The sequence below is a fragment of the Protopterus annectens genome, chromosome 10.part0, assembly GCF_019279795.1.
Source record: "Protopterus annectens isolate FY-2018-M chromosome 10.part0, PAN1.0, whole genome shotgun sequence".
Lineage (NCBI taxonomy): Eukaryota > Metazoa > Chordata > Ceratodontiformes > Protopteridae > Protopterus > Protopterus annectens.
Genome location: NC_056744.1, coordinates 49,186,520 through 49,199,999, shown reverse-complemented (window position 1 = coordinate 49,199,999; position 13,480 = coordinate 49,186,520). Strand labels below are relative to the sequence as shown.

General features: G+C 38.6%; 1 protein-coding gene across 2 annotated transcripts in view; it reads right to left on the bottom strand.

The window, feature by feature from the left end:
• SEPTIN9 (septin 9) overlaps positions 1–13,480 on the bottom strand; it is a 2,307,078-nt gene that overhangs the window by 1,154,984 nt on the left and 1,138,614 nt on the right. The gene's annotated exons all lie outside the window — the stretch shown is intronic.

The following is a 13,480-nucleotide window of genomic DNA, read 5'->3' as shown; positions in this document are numbered from 1 at the left end:
TGGGTGATTTCAACTACCCCACCATTAACTGGGAAAACTACTCATGTACCAACTCTTTTGCACAATGTTTTCTGGAATTCATAAATTCCAATGCCTTGGATCAACTTATCCACACCCCAACCACAGGCAGCAATATCCTAGACCTGGTCATTACCAACATGGGCAACCGGTGTTCCACACCAGAGGTCTTTTCCTCATTGGTCAGATCCAACCACAAGCTACTCACCCTAGACATCCACATCCCGCCCCCACCCCCCATTAGGGAAACCACCATATAAACTTTCTCCAAAGCCATCTTCACGCTTCCTAAGGCAGAAGTGGCAAACTTCACGACACACATGCAGATGGACAATAGAGGTATTACTGCTGAATCTTACACAAATGCACTTTATAAGCACTTACACGAGTGCATGGATCGATCAATCCATAACAGAACCAAGATGCTATTCTCCAAAAAAAAGAAAGCCAATCTGGTGATCACCTCCATAAACAAACTCTACAACAGAAGAAAGAAACTGTTGCAAAAAAAAGTAAAATCCCATGATTGGAGGAACTGCCTGGTCAGCCTCAGTAAAAAGCTGAGATCCCTCATAAAATACACCAAAGCTAGTTACGAAAACAAAATCATCACTGATTCTAAAGACAACCACAAAGCATTCTATAGCTATGTCAAGAATCTGAATAACAACACTCAGATCTGAGTGAATGTTTAAAGATTTATTAAGCGCTTTTTGTTTGCTATGCTAAAGAAGTTTGCTTTGCATAGCAAACGAAAAGCGCTTAATAAATCTTTAAACATTCACTCAGCTCTGCCGTTCTTGTTTGAAGTTTTTATCAGTTGTTTGTGTGGCATTAGTGTTTTCAACACTCAGATCTGCTCTGAGTTACAGCACAATGGCACTAAATATACAGAACCAACTGATATTGCCAACATTCTGGCAGATAGGTTCAGTGCTAACTTTACCCCCCCTCACCCCCTAAAGGGCCCATCTCTATAACAGAAGAATGGAAAGTTCCTGTAATCACGGCCGCACAGGTATAAACTACACTCTCCAAAGCCAAGAACACAGCATCTATGGGACCTGACAACATTCCAGGCTGCGTTCTACACGAACTACAGAATGAACTGGCACCCCACCTAAGTACCATGTTCAATCATTGCCTTACCTCAAGCTTTGTGCCCACTGAATGGCGCACAGTGACAGTTATCCCACTCCACAAAGGGGGAGCCACCACAGACCCCGGGAACTACCGCCCCATTAGCCTGACGGGCCTGGTCTGCAAGGCTATGGAACATATCATCATGGAACTTATAAACAATGACACTGGTAGTCTCGAAACTCTGGACCCCACCCAGTTAAGGTATGTAAAAGGCAGATCATGTCTCCTAAACCTGATTGACTTCTTTGAAGCGGTTACCAAAGCCGTAGATGAGGGTAAGGTGGTTCACACAGCCTATCTAGATCTCACCAACGTTTTTGTCACCATCCCCCACTCTGGAATTATATATAAACTCACTAAACTAGGTATAAATCCCTGTGTCACATGATGGGTTGCCACCTGGCTCACTGACAGAACTCACACTGTGAAAGTAGCAGATTGCAAATCTGACTTCAGACCAGTGACAAGTGGAGTACTACAGGGTTCAGTCCTGGGTCCCCTCCTGTTTGGTATCTACTTCTCAGATGTACAGGCTAACACAGAAGGTCTTTGGCTAAGGAAGTTCACAGATGAATGCAAACTAGGAGCCATACTCAAAACTCCTAACGATGCGGACATCCTACCAAAAGGGCCTCACTGAGACAGATGCCTGGTGTCAAAGCCATGGCCTCAAGTTCAAAGCCAAAAAGTGCATTGTCATCCCTTTTGGTAAAAACTCTGTACTGATGAACTACCACATAGGCGGTAGTCTACTTAAGACCGAATGTGTGATAAGAGACCTTGGGACACAGGTGGACAGTAGTCTCTCCTTTGATAATCACATCACCACAGTAGTCAGGAAATCCTTCTACATGGCATACCTCATCACAAAAGGTTTCTCATCCAGGAAAAAAGAGGTCATTGTTCCCCTCTACTCGCCACTCAGACCCATTATAGAGTACAACACTCTTTTTGGTATGTACCTCACAAGACATCTACAACAACTAGAAAGGCCGCAGAAATACCTCACAAAGAGAATTACCCGCCTCAAACAGATGCCCTACGCAGACCATCTCAAAAAACTCCAGCTTTACTCCATCACATATCACCTACTCAGAGGCTATCTCTGCCTAGCATACAAATCTATGTCAAACCCAGAGCTGTTGGACATGCTCCACTTAAAGAAATCCAAATCTCTAAGAGCTACACGCTCTAGGGACCTAAACCTTGTCACCACAATAAACAGAACATGCTGGAGGGATAGATTCCTGTCTCAGTGACTTCCCATACTCTGGAACAAACTACCTATCTATATCAAACAAAGCTCCTCATTAGCACTCTTCAAGAAAAATCTTGTTGATTGGATGGGAGATAGGAAATTCACCCCGGGGATCACTTCTGTGGCTCTGCTCGACAGGGGCACAAGAAAATAATTTTCTTGGGTGGCGAAAGCCAGGGTACCTTTTTGGCTAGACTTATATAGGCCCTAGGGCCAATAGCCTAGTACCTACCTACCTATGAACCTATGAACTTTAGAATATACTGTATGTATTACTGTAACTATTATATGTTTGTATTATGTAACTATTACATGCTTGCACTAACTGTGGAGCTTTTCTCCCCAGGTCTCCACTGAAAAAGGGCCCTGTCCCTACTGGATCAACCCAGTCAACAAATGTCAAATAACATAAATAAATAAATTAAAAACACAAAATAAAATAATATAAAGAAAGCAAATACATAAATATGTGTAAAATACTAACAAAATTACTCACGCACTAAACTAAAGAGTCTGATACTATAACCTCTTGCAATGCCCTGTACCTACAAATGCGTCATTTTAAATGGAATATGAAATTCCTTAAAGATTTTTGGTTGATGGATAAAATATCTGCACAGTTAGCCAAATTGCGCAGTGTTTCACCTACACTGAATGCAGAACTACAGCAGAAATGATAAGCTGTAACTCCTCCTATCTCCGTGATGAGTTTGTTAGCCAGACCAGTAGTACCGCAGACTCACAGTGTGCAAATAGTGCTGGGCTACCAATCCCAAACCTTACTCGTATCTCTAAAAAACAATGACAATGGTAACTGTATAGTGAAGTTTGAAATTACAGCACTTACAAGGTTCTATAAGTAAATAAAACCATGGGGGAGAAATACTCTTCCCCTACTGCAGTAGTTATCTGCTACAGTAGAAAGAGCTTTTTTTTCCCTCACAGTTCTTAAAATTTTTCTTAAGTCATACTTGCTTAATGAAAATTAAGTTGCAGAGGGTGCTGTCAGTATAAGGTCATACTCTGCAATACCAACAACCCAGAAGAGGTTGGCTACCCAGGAGTCTGGTGTAGGTTTTGTCTCAAAGTAACTCTGCAGTACATAACAGATGCAGTATCCCTAAACAGTAAACTGCTATTTGAAGAGTGTGTATCCTTCATCAATATCTGCAGTGTATTTATTTGAGAACACAGTGTGGCATTTGAGGGCCAAGGGGATGTTGCAGTGTATCAGTTGTGGAAAAGGATGGCACACCATGCTGTGACACACTAAGCAAGCTAATAAAATTGAAGAATATAAACAGGAAGTAACATTCATTAACATCTGCACATATGCAAGGCCACTCTTCATAACCTTGCATACTATTCTAATAAAAGAGAATGTTAAAAACTCACTGTGCATTTTACCCTCACTGCTCAGCTGTGCAGCAACATGAAAGCAAGCAAGGATGTTACAAGGACAGTCTATGTAAAATGGTCTCAGTAAAATCACATTACATAAGTCCTTGCTAATATAGGAGTGATTCAAAGACATTTGTACTATGCAACTAATGCACAGGATGCATAAGCTATGTTGCACCCACTCATGTTGATAGGGAAAACAATTCCGTCACTGAGTAGACTTTAGCTATATAGCTCAGTAGTACTGTCAACTCAAGAGAATACCTATTAATATTTGGTAAGATTGGACAGTAAGTGATTCGTAGACATTCTTAGGAGAGCTGTAATTGCATTGAGAGATATAATAATTATGGTAATCCATGGATTCCATTATATCAGAGCAGAACACCTTAACCAAATTGAAGAGAGTGCACTTCTCAACTACAAAGAGCTTTTATAAATACTTCCCATTATCTGCTTAACCACTCTGTACAGTTGTTGTCCTATCATACAATGTTCTGCTAAAATGCTGTAAATTAGTCATTGTTCATCACCACACATATAAATGCAAGGTACAATTACCGTGTCTGGTAATGTATCCAAGAATTAAGTAGCCACTAGTGACTTTGATTTTCCAGTGTTTATCAAATAAAGATGAACTGATAGGGTCACTAGTCAAATGGTGTTCTTTTTTTAAAGGAAACATGTGGAAAGGAAATGATACATTCATCTTCAATATTCAAGACCTGCACTCTACAACATTTAAGAATAATATGCTGGGGTCAGTACTTTTGTAATTCCGCTATTTCAACTCAGTTTTCAACTAAACCCACTCCCTGTTCAATACGTTAAAAAAAGTAACAAATCCAGCAAATAACTTAGTTTACAAATTACAGAAAGAATCCTCAACCAGCTTCCTTTTAGCAAAAAGGTTAAAGTGTTTGCCTCACAGACACAACATACAGGGTCTGATTCTCGCCTTTAAAAGGGAAATTAAAGTGGCTTGCAAAGGCAGCTAGGTTAGTACTTATGAACTATGAATGGAAATACTCAACCAGTTAATATACCATGGTATTAAGGTAATATTTATGAAGTACTCATCCACCAACTCAAAGCACTCAGTGTACAAAACACAGTCATGAAAGAATTGTAATCTTTATCAAGTGGCAAATACCACACCTATTTTATATCTAACCCTGAGGTTTTTGTGATGTCCCTCCTCTGGGCCAGATCATGAAGCCCTGAATCCTCACCACTGACACCAGTGAGAGATGTTCATTTGGAACAAAAATGGATACAAACACTACTTCTACATGCAGCTCTCTACACCAAGTACAATTTCCCTCAAGAGCACACAGGGAAGACACTCATTCCAGGGGTTGGGTTTCCCTTTCTCTCTCTCCAGGTCCCAATAAGACTCCCCATTGGCATAGCTGTAGAGTTGAGACCACAGCCAAGTGTTCCAGGCCAAGTCCTCCACCACCCTCTGTGTTAAACCAGTGCTCTGTGTCCCTGTTTCAAGTAGCTAACATACATGCACACACACAAACACACACACACCTGAGAAAGGCTGGCACAGATTTACTAGTTATGTCCCCACTGCCCAGACTATAAGGTAGGTACTGCCACCAGAACACTCCAAAGCCAGCTACTCTAAGGTTCTTATAAGGGTACCCAATTATACTGAGTAAAATTAATACTAGTACAAATGGTAGTGTTTGACCAATGCAGCAAGGCTTTCAGGAGCGACCACAGTTTTACCGAATAAATATAAGTATTTTCAAATATTAAAACACTCTCTAAAAGACCAACTACAGTGAACATTTTACATATATTTAGTAATAAATAATAAAATAACATGAAAATACTAAATATTTTTATTCAATAAACACAAGAGTTTCAAACACAGGAAATATTAAAATTAACACAGATGGAAAGGTTCACACAGATACAGAAAAACAATACTTAACTAACCTCACTATATTTTCCTGACTGACCTAAAGAATTACTATTCCCTGGTTACTTACTAAAGCAAGGCAAGATGAAGTGGGTGAGTGGTCTTCCTTCTTGGTCAAGTTTCAAAAACAGACTGCCCCGAGACTTTTGTCTTATTTAGTACTGAAACATCATTTCAGTGCTGGATTACACAATGACATCACACACTTCTGGTCATCTGACTCTGGTTCCCACACCACCCCCTTTGCAAAAAGCACAATTTAGCAGATATGTGTTACCATACACACAAATAGAGCTTTGCTGAGATGTGCTATAGCATCTGGAAGCAATAAACCCTTTCAAAACTTCCACCCTTCCAGGGTAGCAAGTAGTTCACCCCTAAGGACAATATAGTAGAATTCCTAGTCTTGATTTTCATAGACATTTCATCTCTGGCTGCAATTAGAACTATCAGATACAATCTTTATGTCCTAAACCAGGTAATTTAATTTCAGAATATTTTTCAAAGTTAGCTGAACTGAGATTAATCCCTTCTCTTCCAGTATCGTCTTTTACAATATATTAATTTCAACAGTTACAATACAATCTGACAATACAGATGTATTTCTTTTCTATCCAGCTGGACCCACTGTTACTAAATTTTTAAGACAAGCCACTTTACAAATCCATTCTCAACACAAGCATCTGTACAAATCAGTTTGGTATACAAATGACATGTTATTCTTTACAAAACTCTAGCTAGCAATGCTGACATATGCTACCCATCCACTGCTCTACTTCTCCTGGCATAGCTGGCAGTACCTCACATCATAACAGTAGCTATAACTCAGTGTCAGTAAAATGTCTAAGGAAGTTGACTCCCCATTTATTTAAACATTATTCGAACACCACTTGATGACTGCTAATTCAAAGATGCAGGCTACCACCTATTGAAGGTAAGCTACAAAAACAACAGGAAATTCAACTGGTGCATTCTGTCACAATAAAAAGGAAAGAAACATGCAATTTAATTGTCAAAATCTGTGTCACTTTTCCCAGATGTGAACACTGTTTCAGTCTAGTATTAGTCCATCCATCCACAACCCCTTTTTCACATTTTTGCACATGGGGTGAGAGCAGGGTTGCCGGACGTCCCTATTTGGGCGGGACTGTCCCGAGATCAGCAGCCTGATCCTGAGTCCTGCACTGCCGGTTTAAATCCCGGGCAGCCTCCGGTTTGTTTTTTTTTTTTTTTTGATTGGCCCGTATACTGGTATATGGGCCAATCAAAAAATCGCAGAAGAGAGCTACTTCTGTTTAATGTGGAACTGAGATGTTTTGCATTAAACAGAAGTAGTTCCATGTTTATTTATTTTTGATTGGCCCGGGCCAGTCAAAAAAAATAAACACAGAGCTACTTTTGATTAATGTGGAACTCTGATGTTCCACATTAAAGACCTAGCGTGGAAGACCTTTTTTTTTAGTCTTCACTTTGTCCCTACCTGGCCAGTTGGAAATTTGGCAACCCTGGGTGAGAGTGTTACTTCAACAGTGACAATCATCTACAGCCAAAGTTTACACCACCAGGTGGCTAGCACTACTGCGGCAGTTCATCCACATCATACACTCACATGCTCAAAGCTAGGGAAAATGTAGGGTGTCCAATCCAGCTACTACATGTCTTTCGAATGTGGGAGTAAGCACCCAGAGGAAACCCACTCAAACACAGGGAGGACATGCAGACTACACAGAAGGTATCTCAGCTGAGAATCAAACTGGGGAACCTCTTGCTGTGAGGCAACAATGCTATCTGCTACACCACTGTGCCAACCTCATAAGGACTATTTGTCAGACGCTGCTTACTCTCATGGAAATGGACTGCAAAGGCAGCAAACATGAGTCTATAGTACTCTGTTATTTTTAATAAACTTAATTTGGAAACTAACTGTACCCCAAAAAATAAAATAAAACAGTTCTTGTGTTCATGTCCTTATTACACACAGCAAACATAATATATAAGCCAATTTAATGTGAGGGTTGTAAAACTGGTGCCAAATATGACATTCTGGTTTGTGTTTTGCAGAAATTCCTGCTTACATCAGGCAATCTAACTGACAGTAACTAAGGATTTTTACTAGTATGACGACTTCTTTTCCATTAAGTTGTGAACTTTGTATCTCACTTAGCGTCACTCAGTTTTCCAGATGGTCAACTGCCACATAAGTATATAAATTCATTTGAGAAATATCACAATACACTTTTAAAAACTTTACTCACCTTCATCTGACTCCTTCCTTCCTTCACCCTGTTGATGCACTATCATTTATTTCATATATCTTTGTTATCAAAGGTGAACTAAATTTGTAGTACTTTCCTGGCTAGTTGAACTGTGATTGATTTGCTGATAACACGTATACAGTGTTTGTCCCTATCCTTTGTAGAAATCTTTAAAACAGCTAAGGAATCCATCTCTTCTTGCAAGGTTCCTCTGACAATGTGTTGATAACGTCTGCACAGATTTCTTGTATATATTATTATACTGTCTGTGTACAGTTACTACTTAAGCTTCTACTTTTAATTAGTACTGTTCTCCATGGGTGTCAAGAGCAATTTTTCTTAAAGATACCCATATTGAATATGTTTTATTTAATATAGGTAGCTACCCAAAATAGCCGCTTTATAAATAGCACATATCACTTGCTGAGTTGCTCCATTATTAATTATGAGTCACATGTTAAGGTTCTCAAAAAGACAGTTCTCAAATGAGGGCTTGCAACCCTTCCTAGATAAGTATGAAGCATGCCTGTCTGTTTACCCTGACCTTTGTTTTTGCATTCTGAGACCCTTTGTACCATGTAAAATTTATCCGTATGTGAAGTCAGTGTCACTTATGTCATGGGAACATACACGTGCCCCTTCTGATACTATGCATTTTGGAGTACGTGTGAATAAGCTGTTCTGTAAACAAGTAATACATAAATATAAACTTTCCCAGTGCCGTCTGCAATGTTGTTAATTTAGGACTCCTAGCCCTTCATCCCAAGCAAAGAGATAACATTTAGTCTGTCTCCATAGCTTCTATATAAACTCTGTTTTACAACCTGGAATTCTACATTTGAATCTATCACCTCCACAAAGATAAATACAGAACACAGTAACTGCTGTGTGAGCTCTTATATGTTGTGGTTAAAGTTATTTTGCAAATTAGTTAATATAACTGACCTGGAAAATGTAAATGTGTGTGTGTGTGTGTGTGTGTGTGTGTGTGTGTGTGTGTGTGTGTGTGTGTGTCTGTGTGTGTGTATGCGCGTGCATACATATATATATATATATATATATATATATATATATATATATATATATGGTATACCTTCATTTCATCATAAGGAAGTTGTACGATGCACCAAAGTGTGAAAGGACGACCTCCAGATCTGACAAAAGTCGACTGCCACTGCTGCGAATCCAAATGAGCAAATGCACACTAGCATTCGCTCATTTGAATTTGATATTCCAGGAGATCGCACTATAGCGGGGAATGAACCCCTTCCCTTACTGTAGTGCGATCTCAGAGTTTGTATATTAAAGTAGTGGGGGGTGTGGGGGGAGCAGCTCCCCTGCATAACAATGTTTAGAGACATTCGGAAATGTCTCCTGACGTATACTGTTGTGCTGCAGTTTGAAAATGGTCAAATCTGGTTTTCCAGATTACCATTTTCGACATTTTTTTTTTTTTTCGACATGTTCTGTTTCATCCTTTAAAGTTGCACAATAGTGCGATCATACAAATGCCTTTCCAAATTAAGGTATACTATATATATATATATATATATATATATATATATATATATATATATATATATATTTATATATGGGTCTACTTCACTTGACCTAAAACTCTTTTGACTGACTCCCATTTCACCGATATGTAAGACATAGACTTGTGGGTTTTCTTTCACCTGTGACTTGTTTGTGATAAAAAGAATTACTGTAACTTATATTGCTGACTGTTAGAATTCCAACAGTCATGTAGAAAGTAGTGTTGTAGTATTTCTAAATGTGGGTTTTCTATTTACATTTTTATGGGAAGTATCTAAAGCAATTTGGCAAATATTTTGTGTGTTCCCAGCAGTAGTAGCAGAGTGTAGAGTACGGCAAGGCAAGTTAAAGATATATACCCTTTCCCCACTGTAGTGCGATCCATGAGTTAGTATATATAATTGAGAGGTGTGGGTTGCGTAGCCCCCCCCCACCTAGTTTGGTTGTACATTGTCCTGTTTCTGTTTAGAGGGTTAGTAAGTAGATTTAGGTTCTGAAAAGGGTTAGTTATTGGTGTTCTGAATGTGCCTGTCTATGGTTTAAGATTTGGTATGTTGAAATTCAGCATTGTAAGCTGTCAGTGAAATGGGATTCAGTCAAATGAGTTGTCAGTCAAATGAAAATTTAGGTCAATTGCGTTTCAGTCAAATGAGTTTCAGGTCAAGTGAAGTAGACCCATACATATGTATATATATATATATATATATATATATATATATATATATATATATATATATATATATATATATATATGTGTGTGTGTGTGTATATATTACACACACACACATATATATATATATATATATATATATATATATATATATATATATATATATGTGCATGTATGTGTGTTACTTCTTTTTATTTCTTAGAGGAACTGTACTGTTATGTTTTCTTTTGATTATAATGAGTAAGATGCATAGGAATGAAATTAACTTTATAAATAAGTGGTGCATATAGTGTTAAATACATATATTTTAAGTTTTTTTTTTTCTCTAAGACACCAAAAGTAATACCAATAGGAGAAATAAGTGAGCTTTAATTTAGCAGTGGATTTAAACAGCTGTAGTTCTCTAGCAAGTAACCAGTACTCTCACTCATTTTTAAAATTACAGTCAAGGAAACTGGTCGCCTTTCTATTTCCCCAACACAAAGTTAAAAAGTCACTTTCCGATTTAAGACAAATATTCTTAATAATTAAATAAAGAAGTACATAAAGTGATTTATTACTGAACACTGAGGTGTGTTTACTCCCGCCAGTCTACATGTCTTTCCTGCGCATTGGGTACACTATTAATATTAATCAAAAGTCTGCATTTTCCTGTAACTGCATTGCTTCATTTATATATTCCTGAGTACTCTTAATGCTCTTTAACTCTGGGTCCAGGGGATGGATGGGAGTGAGCAGCTGAGGCTGGCTTACCCTTGGGAAGGAAGGCTTCTTAGGCTCCCTGAAACAGTAGTATTTAGAGCAGGACCAGCTCTGCACTACAAGCAGTATATACTAGAATACTACTTGGTTAGGAGGTTGTGCATGCATGGAATTGAACATGCAGCTCCCATAGCCAGCAGCTGCCGAGCTCACATGACACCACAGTGCAGGACGGGGTTATGTACCACTGTCCTTGATCTCCTCATCATCCACAGACAAGGGTCAGGTTGACCCCATGGGAAGCTAAGGCAGGTCCATTAGACCCGGTGAATGAGAAGAAAGGCTTGTGGCATCTGATTTTCAGCTGTGGGGATGTCAAGGCCTTATATGAACAGTCCCTTCCAGTTTGTTAGATAAAATAAATTGTTGGAACAGCTTTGATAATATAGAACATAATCAAATCTCTTTTTGAACATCCATCAAAAATGACCTTGTTTTCATTTGAAGGTAAGGCAAACTCCACCCACAAATGTTTTGGGTTTGGGTTTTTTTTTAATCATATGTTCGATGTTTGGAACTTCGAACATTTAAATTTGATTATTTAACGTTCAAAGTTTTCAAACTTTGAACATATGATACAGACCCAAAGTACATATACAGTTGACCATTAATACTAATGCAGTTAAACATACTATGGATTATACCTAGTCTAGTCTGTAGTACTATGTGTGATTGTGATAGAAGAGAGATACATGGTATGCTGGCCATGGCTGTATAAAGGGGCTTGAGATGAATTTGTGGGAGTGATACTTGAAAGGGAAAAAGGACTGAGGAAGGGGGGGTTGAGGTTGTGTATGCATTTGGAATTCAGATACATGATTATTTAGTTAAATTGGAGGATGGACTATATTAATATGCAATTGATTTAATGGCTAATCAGGTGAGGAACATCAGAATAGGCAAGTGCTGGTCAAGTTCCATTTCAAAATGGATTTAAAGGGTTTAAGCTAACCTATTTATATCAGCGGGAATGGTACATTTTTCCACAGATTAGAGAAAAATTTGGAATGTAATGTGTCTCCAGCAGTATTGCTCAATTTAGTGGTAAATAGTAAATGTTATACACTGGAAAGACGTTTTCTAGTTGGGTGATAGATGTGAAGGGTATTCTTTAAAGCTGACAGTTTGCTTGTTTGACTAAGGCAATATATTGTACAAGTAACTTGATTGCACATTAGGTAATTTGGAAGTTCTACCCACTGTAGTTGCCTTGGGGAAGCAGTGGTTAGGCCTAAAAGGAGCACAGGAAATGAATTTTGCTATTTTATTATACATTTATTTGATGTTGTTATTTGCAAATGAGTGAGTATCGGGATGTATAAATAAGTGTGGGTAGGAGTTAGGCTCATGCAGTACTTTTGCTGGCTGCATCTCTGCAATAACACTTAGACTAACCGAGACGTTGCAGCTTTTGGTGTGTGTTTTGCTGACTTGGAGTATGTGTTGGTCATATCTGAGATTATTGCCTGTGGTGACTTTTGTGTGGGTTACATGTTCAACAGTAGTGTTAATTGCTGAGGGGATTGTTATGGTGTGTTTTAATGCTGCTTTGTTTGGGTGTGGATAATATTGCTTTAATTTTTCTTTAGGTCAGGGAATAGATCAGAGTTACTTAGCCGTGATTCTATGGATGAAATAGATTGAATAGTTCCATGAAGTTTATTGAGATATGGAACAGAGCATATAAGGGTTGTGTACTAAGGTAGTGTGTCTGGAAGTGGTGTGGAAACTGTTTATAAACATGTTATATAGAGCAGGACTCAAGAAGGAGCCTTAGTGGACTCTTACAGTGACTGGCAGGAAGAGAGGAAAGCACAGTTGCATTAGTAAATTTACCATAACAGTACATGTTTGAACAGATCACTGCTGCAGTAGGTTTTATCTCTAACTACCAAGTGCTTCCACCAATGGGCCTCTGGTATTGTCTATTAACTCCTTCATTGTTTTAAATTGTAAGTATCTTTCCACCATCCTTTTCTCTGCACACCAACATTTCCTCTTGAGCTAGTCCACTACTCCTCCAGAGTTCTTTGTTTTTCTTTCCTATCTTACCCTGACACTTCTGTTCCTCATAGATTTTTGGGATACCCTACAGCGTATTTCATACATTCCAGTTCTTGTAGTGCTGCTTCATTCATGCCCTTTAGTAAGCTTTTCCATGTCTTCTTCTCATGTACTCTCTTTGCTGCATATCCATCTCACCTGTTTCTATCCACTGAATGATGTTACATGTCAGTGCACATATAGAGATAAGTAGAAGGCCCCAGCCCTCCTTTTACAATTCATTGTTAGTTTTGCCTTGGTTGCTCTTTTCACCTTGCCTTTATTGACCCATTTCTCTGTGTCTTTTTGCATTTGCTTTACCTTGTTGTCCCTAGAGTCTAGTTGTGTGTTCAAGAGAACAGGTGGAGGATAATTGGTAGTATCATCATCCATGCTGCATTAATTCTCCCAAGCAATGTATAAGCCTTTAACCCCCACCCCCACCCACACTGCAG